Here is an 8,815-nt window from a genome sequence, read left to right as displayed (position 1 = left end):
AAGCAGCACTTAATTCCACAAATTTCGGAATTTGATTTCTGCCCTTTAGAAATTGAAACACGACTCTGCATTAACTACACAATTTTTGGTGGGACTTTTGCCATGGATCCCCCTCGGGCATGCCCCCCTCCAGGTGTTAGACCCCTTGAAACAACTTGTCCATGGGCCAGTGCACACCAAAAACCTCTAGCAGATCCGCAAAACACTAGGGGCTTGATTTACTATGCGGTGCTAACCTACTTAGCACGTCTAAAGTCTTTAGGCGTGCTAACCAGGGTGCTAAGTAGGTTAGCACCGGTTTTCTCAATCAGATCGCGCGCTAAGTACCGCGCGCAAGATTTTGCGTGCGCAAAGTCCTATGCGCGCGCTAAGTCCCATAGGCTTTAGTGTGCATTTCGCGCGGAGCGCCCTGCGCTCTGTGCAGTGCGCGCGCAAAACTTTGCGCGTGGTACTTTGCCCACGATCACTGCTTCTCACATTTCAACTGAGTTTAGATGTGCTAAGGGCCAGTGCTAAAGTTGTAAATCGAGCCCTAGAGGTTTTTGAAGCAGATTTCAGAGCGATTCTAGGCATGTTTAGAGAGGTTTTCTAAACATGCCTAGCATTTTTTGGAGTGTTTTTGTGTAGCAGATTTCATATATTGTTACAGTAAAGCTGTTACCGAACAGCTTCTGTATCAAAAACGCCTGGAAAACCGCTCTGATCTAGCGTTTTTCAGAGCGGTTTTCCACTTTCCTATAATTTAACATTGAGGCAGAAACGCCTCAGAAATCTAAAAAATGCTGCAGCCCCGAGTTTGCGCTTGTAGAAAAAACAAATAACTCTGGTGTGCACCAGCCCATTGAAATACATTAAACAGCTAGTGTTTTTAAAAACGCTCCAGAACCGCTCTGGGGTGCACCAGCCCAAACACTTTTGTGGCCAGAAACAGTCCCTCCAGGTTTTAAAATTTTCCTGCATATTGAAGTCTATGGCAATTCGCCCATTTCGCCCGTACCTTTGCGGGAAATGCGTTCGAGTTTGCGAACCAAAAAATATGATGTTCGGGCCATTTCTACTCATCACTGCTTGTAAGTTAGCATTGACTAATTGTACACCAGGAAGTGTGGAAAATGCACGGAGCTCTGGAATTCAGGGTGTGTGTGAAGCAAAGAAGGGCGGCTTCGGAGCAGGAAGAATGATATATATTGACATGCAGCCTCTCATCTCTCCACACGTCCTGCTTCCCTTCTGCCCTTCATCTTTTTATGCGCTGCACAACTTCAGAAATCCAGCCCTGCCAGTTACCAATCCTCTCAGGAAGATTGAGCCAAAATTCCAGAGACTTTTTGCAAGAAGAATGTGTAAGTTTTCCCAAATTTCTGGTTCACTTTAAACAATGTAAATGAATGCTACCAAATATTAACAAAACATATGTAAGCTGGTGCCCTGCTAGAGTTGTAACATAGTTAATAAAATGTGACACCATTTATCTGTGAATGTTGATAACTTTTTTTTTACTTTTTTGCATGAAGTAGATATCTTGAAAAATATGCCAACCTTATTGTTTTTTTTAGTACATGTGGGATTGTTATAAAGATGATGTTACTCCACTCCCTGTTGCAGACTTGACTGTGTGTTGTTACTGGCAGTAGAGAAAACAGGACAGGCAGCTGGCAAAACCAGAGCTTTCCCGTTACTCTGAGCTCACCAGACCACCAGTAATACTTGCTTCCGTGTACAGGTATGTCACAGCTTATCAAGCAGGCTTGTGATTGGTGTATATTTCACTTTTCAGGTGCATTTGGTGTGCATTTCAGGGCTCTGCCTTTGACATGGGAGACCAGGGATTGAATCCTGGCTAGGGCCAGTACCTCTTCCGGAAGGAGTTTAAGGCAAAATTTCCTAACACTGCAGGGTGGCCTCTTGATCAGGGATGGTCGTAGTCAGCCAACTTCGCGTTACGCTGGAACTACGCATAGTTTTACACAATTACGCTTCGCCAAACTACGGCTTTGAAATCAAATATTCGCTTTGTATGCATTTCGTAGACTATGCGTTAAAATACGCAATTACGCATAGTGCAAAGCGTAGTGTATGCGGATGCTTATGCCCACATGCAGAAAATTGTACGCATTATTTCCTCTTTAAATGCTTATACCGGGAACTCTTCTATGCGTACATTCCCCTTTCCAATGCGTAAATTTGCAAGCATATAATCGCACACGGAAAATTAGCCACGAGTAACGCATTCGTAGTTCAATACACATGTTAATTACACATAGTGGGCGTAAGCTACGCATAGCGGTACTTCGCTACGCATAAATTCATAAGCGTAGTTTAGAAACTTCACCTACGAACTACGATGCGTAGATGCGAACTACGATGCGTAAATTCACACTGGCATAGTTTCTGTTCATCCCACCTCTTGAGCGTGTCCCAGTGGCTGCAGCTCTTGAGCGCTTTGAGCCCGACAGGAGAAAAGCGCTATACAAATGCTCAGATTATTATTATTATTAATATTATTATGATGAAGTACATTTATTTGATGCGCATTTATTATGTCACAAAAATTCTAAAATGGCGAAGAGATGAGAGACATAATACTCAATGGCTGGCTCACACTACAACAGCTTTTCTAAACTGTAATGTGAATCCACAAAACCTGCAAACAAAGCACCTTTTTTATCACCTTATTTATCCTAGGATCGCAGTTTCAAAGCACATAAAAATAACTCAAAGACTGCACTTACATGAAAAGATAACATTTAATGAATACATTCTTAAAGGACAACTGTAGTGAGAAGTATATGGAGGCTGACATATTTACTTCCTTTTAAACAATACTGGCAGCACTGTTGATCTATTTGCCTGCAGTAGTGACTGAATCATACCAGAAAAAAAGCATGCAGCTAATCTTGTCAGATCTGACAATAATGTTAGAAACACCTGATCTGAAGCATGCTTGTTCAGGGTCTATGGCTAAATGTGTTAGAGGCAGAGGATCAGCAGGGCAGCCAGGCAACTGGTATTGTTTAAAAGGAAATCAATATGGTAGTGTAATGGATTGTGGAAACACCGCCGCGCGGTCTGACAGCGGGGCGGCTGTTTCCGCGTTCAGACCAGCGGTTTCCGCACAGCAGCATGCGTCTGGTTTGTCTGAGCCTAGTAGTGCACACAGATGGAGAGCTACACGCGTGCGCACTAGGAGGCAGGGCCTTTATGCCAGTAGGAGAAGGATCAGCTGATCAGGACAATCAGCTGATCCCAGCGCAGTGGGTGATTGGCTGAGTGGGACTGGGCGGCGCTGAGGAGCGCTGCACTATATATACTTCTTGCCTGTCAGTTGCCGGTTGTCTGCCGTTGTGAATACTAACGTGTGAGCACTCAGACCAGTCAGATCACACAGTGTGTTAGAACCAGGAGGACCTGGGAATTCACACTCAGCCATATTACGTTTGTGTTATATGTTAGACCAGTTCCAGGGTGTTGTGACCATGGACCTCACACATAAGCTTAGGGATACTGTGTCATTGCTGTGTTATACTTTAGACCAGTTCCAGGGTGTTGTGACCACGGACCTCACACCCAAGCTTAGGGATACTGTGTCATTTGATGTGTTATACTTTAGACCAGTTCCAGGGTGTTGTGACCACGGACCTCACACCCAAGCTTAGGGATACTGTGTCATTGCTTTGTTATACTTTAGACCAGTTCCAGAGTGTTGTGACCAAGGACCACACGCTCAAGCTTAGGGATACTGTGTCATTGCTGTGTTATACTCTAGACTAGTTCCAGGGTGTCGAGACCAAGGAACTCACACCCCAGTCTAGGTGTCGGCTGCAACCAGGACTTTCGCTCCTCAGAGAGTCCTCTCTGCAGTCCTGCCAAGGGCTCTACCCCTTTGGAGTCCTCTGGCTGCAGTATAGTCTGATTCCCAGTATAGCAGGGAATCATTGGCTCCCAGGTTATCGCTATCCCCTCTCCTAGGAGATAGTTCACACAGCCATAGGCCACCTGCTCCTCAGGTGGTCCATGCTCATAGTTTCTGCGTCTCCCGCCCCACGGGGGACAGCTTACTGTTGCACCAAAACACTTACACTTTATCAGGTGTCCAGAGGTTAGTCATACTTGTATTATTGGTGATTTTGCAGATCATCAATGATCGGGTAAATATCTGTATTGTTGGTGATACTGCAGATCACCAATAATCAGATTCTCTCTGTGTGCTGACACCGATCGTTACAGGTAGCCTACATATCCCTCTTGTTACAGTTGTGTTTTAACTACTGAATGATGGTTAAACATCAGATGTAGAGATGACCTGAACTGTTCACTGGCGAACAGTATTCTGCAAACTTCCGCTTCTGTTTGCATTTGAGGCGGCCAGCGGACATTTGGCATGTTTGACCCGCCTCCTATACATCATGATTGAGCTAAACTTTGATCCCGTACCTCACAGTCAGCGGACACATGGCAGCCAAACAGCTAGCACCCCTTCCTGGAGCCTCATCCCCCTATTAAAAAGCAGTTGTGGTGGCCATATTGGATTCATTCTCTGCTGGCTGCTGACTGTTAGTGAGAGCCGGGTCAGACTTGCTGCAGATAGGTGGGGAAAACATTAGCTATGCCTGTGTTCTTGTTTCTCACTTGCTGTGAAAGCAAAGTGTGTGTGTGTGTGTGTGTGTGTGTGTCACTCCACAGCCCACTGACACCCAGAGCTGTGCACACTACTGCTATTTGTTGCATAGGCAACTGCAGGAGGGAAGATTACAGCTGCCTATAATCCTCCCTCAGACCAGGGCCAGTGCAGTGTCTGGGGCAGGCACAAGTTGAGACACCAGAATATCTGCAGGTATCCTGCTGCTCACAGCACTGCCCCCTTTCTTTCTCTGCTACCGTAGACTTTGGATGTAGCAGCAGCATGTGTACAGAGCATGGAGCAGCAGCGTGTGTACAGAGCATGGAGCAGCTCTGGGTAACTTAACAGAGTCAGGTATGAGCACAGCCCTGTGCCCTGCTGTGTGAATGCTTCACTTTCCCCTTTATTAGCAATGTCGGCTGTCCTCATTATTATCTGTATCCAAACTGCTCCTGATTGATTCCTTTGTCGATCAGGAGCAGATTGGACATTTATGAAATAATTGTCAGATCCGGTAATTTGGACGGGAAATTGTATGTGTATCCTGCATGATGTCCTACCATGTTATTATACTGTATAGTGTGTGGCTGAGGGACACCTTTCAGGAATCCCCTGCCCCCCCCCTTGAAAATCCTGGGTTTGCCCCATGTTACTACATTAAGTTGCAGGCACAGAACCAACCCAGGGCAGCATTATTGTTCTCTGTATTCTGATATAACTATTGCATTTCTCTGTGTGTGACACTCCACAGCCCACTGACACCCAGAGCTGTGCACACTACTTCTATTGTGGCAACATTAAGTTGCAGATACAGAGTACCACTCCAGTGCATTATTTGTAGGAATGTAATGTGATTTCTGCCTTTTAACCTCTTTGGCGGTAACCCCGAACGTAGTTCGGGGTAAGCTGCACAGGAGGTTTTCTCCGGCCCTGCTGGGCCGATTTGTCTAATTTTTTTTTTTTGCTGAACGCAGCAGCTAGCACTTTGCTAGCTGCGTCAGCACACCGATCGCCGCCGCCCCGCGCTCGATCGCCGCTATCCGTCATGCCGTGCGCCCCCCCAGACCCCGTGCGCTGCCTGGCCAATCAGTGCCAGGCAGCGCCGAGGGTTGGTCTGGGACTCCCAATGACGTCCCGACGTCGGTGACGTCATCCCGCCCCATCGCCATGGCGACGGGGGAAGCCCTCCATGAAATCCCGTTCTTTGAATGGGATTTCCTGATCGGAGATCGCCAAAGGCGATCAAAGCGGGTGGGGGGATGCCACTGAGCAGCGGCTATCATGTAGTGAGCCCTGGGCTCGCTACATGATATAATAATAAAAAAAAAAAAACTGCTGCGCTCCCTCCTGGCGGATTTTTTCATACCGCCAGGTGGGTTAATGATTAAAACCTGACTCTGCGTCAACTCCGTATTTTTTGGTGGGACTTTTGCCATGGATCCCCCTCCGGCATGCCACAGTCCAGGTGTTAGAGTCCATGAAACAACTTTCCCATCACTGTTGTGGCCAGAAACAGTCTTTTGAAAAACAGAAACAGGTTTTAAAATTCTCCTGCCCATTGATGTCTATGGTGGTTCGCCAGATTCGTGAACATTTGTGTAAGTTCATGTTTGCTGTTTGCAAACCCAAAATTTGATGTTTGCTACCGGGGATGGGCTATTGAGTAATCACTAGTGCTCACTCGTGATTCAAATTGCTGTAATTCTGCCACCTGGCTTGAAGGAGGAAATGTGCTGTGGTGAGGCTTGCAACGAGACCAATAGGACGCGTGCAAGCTCTTTGGAATGCAGAGCGGACGGTGAAATTATGGGTAAATGTAACAATGGGTGTCAACAAGTAACAGAATTCTGATTATATGGTGATCTGCAGAATCACCAATAATGCTAGTATAACAGACAACTGATGTGATAGCTAAAGTACAGGTAGGTGATTGGTGCAACAGTAGTACTGATAGATATCAGAATCACGTCACCAGCGGAGCTGGTGGGCACTATAGTACAACAAGCTCCTCCCTAGTGACAAGGGCTCACTGATGAGAGTAGAGGTGCAACAATAAGTACTGATAGATGTCAGAGCCACCTCACCAGAGGAGCTGGTGGGCACTACAGTACAATGAGCTCCTCACCAGTGACAGGGGCTCACTGGTGAGAGTAGAGTGGTCAGACAGATCGAGTTGGCAACAGACAGACAAAGTACAGAATCAGGAGGCAGAGGCAGAAAGATAACCAGGCAGAGTCGGCAACTATATCAGATAGGAAGAAGTACAGAAGCGTTGAGCGAAGGATTAGTCAGAATGAGCCAGAGTCATACACAGATAATAATACAATATTCAATGAATTATAATTATAGCTATCAAAGGTCTGAACGCTAACACGAAGTATTCGCAACAGCAGACAAGTTGTGAATTAACCTGCTGTGCTTAAGTACGCTGCAGCATCTCCGAGGCACGCCCCTAGAGTTCAGCCAATCAGCGATGGCGAGCGTGCCCTCTGACGTCAGCCGACCCGCAGGTCAGCTGACTCGCCTCCTCCCCGCATAAAGGTCCTGTCTATGAGCGCGCACACGCGCTAATGCGACCCTATGTGCTACTCGACGCCGCCCGAGGTGTGGGGACATTCACAGGCCGAGAGGCAGAGGCAGTTGCGGCGGTAGCGCTGTTCACCGCAGCTGCCTCGCTACCATTCATTACAGTAAATAACCTATTCTCATCCAGCCGCTCAGCTGCAGCAATTAACCACTTATTATATATATCCGTTCAGATAGCCTTTCCTTCTGCAGCTGAGCCAGGTGCGCTCCCTCCACCTTCTGCTGCCCCGGAGATCAATGAATGGGAACACATTTCCCATTCATTGATCTATGCCTCCGTATGAAAAACCGACGGCTTCTCTCAAAAGCCACAATTTTTCTATGTTTCAAGTCATCCCTTCAGTTCCTGTAAGCGAGAGCTCCTGTTACAGGATGAAAAACCAAAAAATGACTGTGGCCACCTTGTGGCCAAATAGTAAAACTACATCTACAACTACATACATTTTTTTTTTTTTAATATACACAATTAACTACATTTTGAAATTACCTGTTTACCTCCAAAAACAACAACATAAATAGTTACCTAAGGGTCTGAACTTTCTTTTTAATATGCATGTCAAGAGAGTATATTAATATAATTTTTTAAATTATCAGCTTGTAAGTAGTGATGGACACAAATTGAAAAAATGCACCTTTATTTCCAAATAAAATTTTGACGCCATACATTGTTATAGGGACATAATTTAAATGGTGTAATAGCTGGGACAAATGGGAAAATAAAATATGTGGGTTTTAGTTATTGAAGCATGTATTATTTTAAAGTTACAATGGCTGAAAACTGAGAAATAATGAATTGTTTCCATTTTTTTTTCTTAATATTCCCATTAAAATGCATTTAGAAAAAAAATAATTCTTAGCAAAATGTACCACCTAAAGAACGCCTAAATGGTGCCGGAAAATAAACAAGATATACTATAGATCAATTAATTGTGATAAGTAGTGATAAATTATTGGCGAATGAATGGGACGTAAAAGTTGCTCGGATGCATGAGGTGAAACGACACTGAAGGCTGAAGTGGTTGAAGCTCATATGAACCACGAGTAAGCACTTGTGATTACTCGAAAGTACATCCCTGTTCACCACATCTCTAGTCAGATGTCTTTCAGCTCGATCAGATAAGTTCACATATACGGCTCGATTCACAAAGCGGTGCTAACCCAGTTAGAGACTTTAGGCATGATAACCATTGCACCATGCTGGTGAAAAGCCAGTTTAGGTGTGATAAGTTTAGGCGTGATAAGTTTAGGTGTGATAAGTTTAGGCATGATAAGTTTAGATAAGTTTAGATCGCTTGCAAAGTCCCGCACGCAAAGCAGCTCCATTAAACTTTGTACAAAGTGCACCAGACTTTGCTAGCGTAAAACTTTTGATCAGCTGTGCACTGCGGTGCTAACCCAGTTGACGCTTAAACTTATCATGCCTAAACTTATCACACCTAAACTTATCATGCCTAAACTTATCACACCTAAACTTATCACACCTAAACTTATCATGCCTAAAGTGAGTTTAGGCGTGATAAAGGGCTTTTCACTAGCGTGCTAACTGTTAGCACCGCTTTGTGAATCAGGCCCATAGTCCTGAGGGGCCTCATATGCCCTGATAGGCAT

The 8,815-nt window shown here is 45.2% G+C and overlaps 1 protein-coding gene across 1 annotated transcript in view; it reads left to right on the top strand.

Moving 5' to 3' along the window:
• Positions 1 to 1,263: 1,263 nt before the first annotated feature.
• LOC137561953 (NXPE family member 3-like) overlaps positions 1,264 to 8,815 on the top strand; it is a 149,764-nt gene continuing 142,212 nt past the window's right edge. The window contains exon 1 of the mRNA XM_068273298.1: positions 1,264 to 1,343. The gene's annotated coding sequence lies outside the window, so the exon portion shown is untranslated. The remainder of the gene's footprint in view (positions 1,344 to 8,815) is intronic.

This window comes from Hyperolius riggenbachi, chromosome 3 (genome assembly GCF_040937935.1).
Source record: "Hyperolius riggenbachi isolate aHypRig1 chromosome 3, aHypRig1.pri, whole genome shotgun sequence".
In the NCBI taxonomy this organism is placed as follows: domain Eukaryota; kingdom Metazoa; phylum Chordata; class Amphibia; order Anura; family Hyperoliidae; genus Hyperolius; species Hyperolius riggenbachi.
This window is presented reverse-complemented; position numbering and strand designations above follow the sequence as displayed.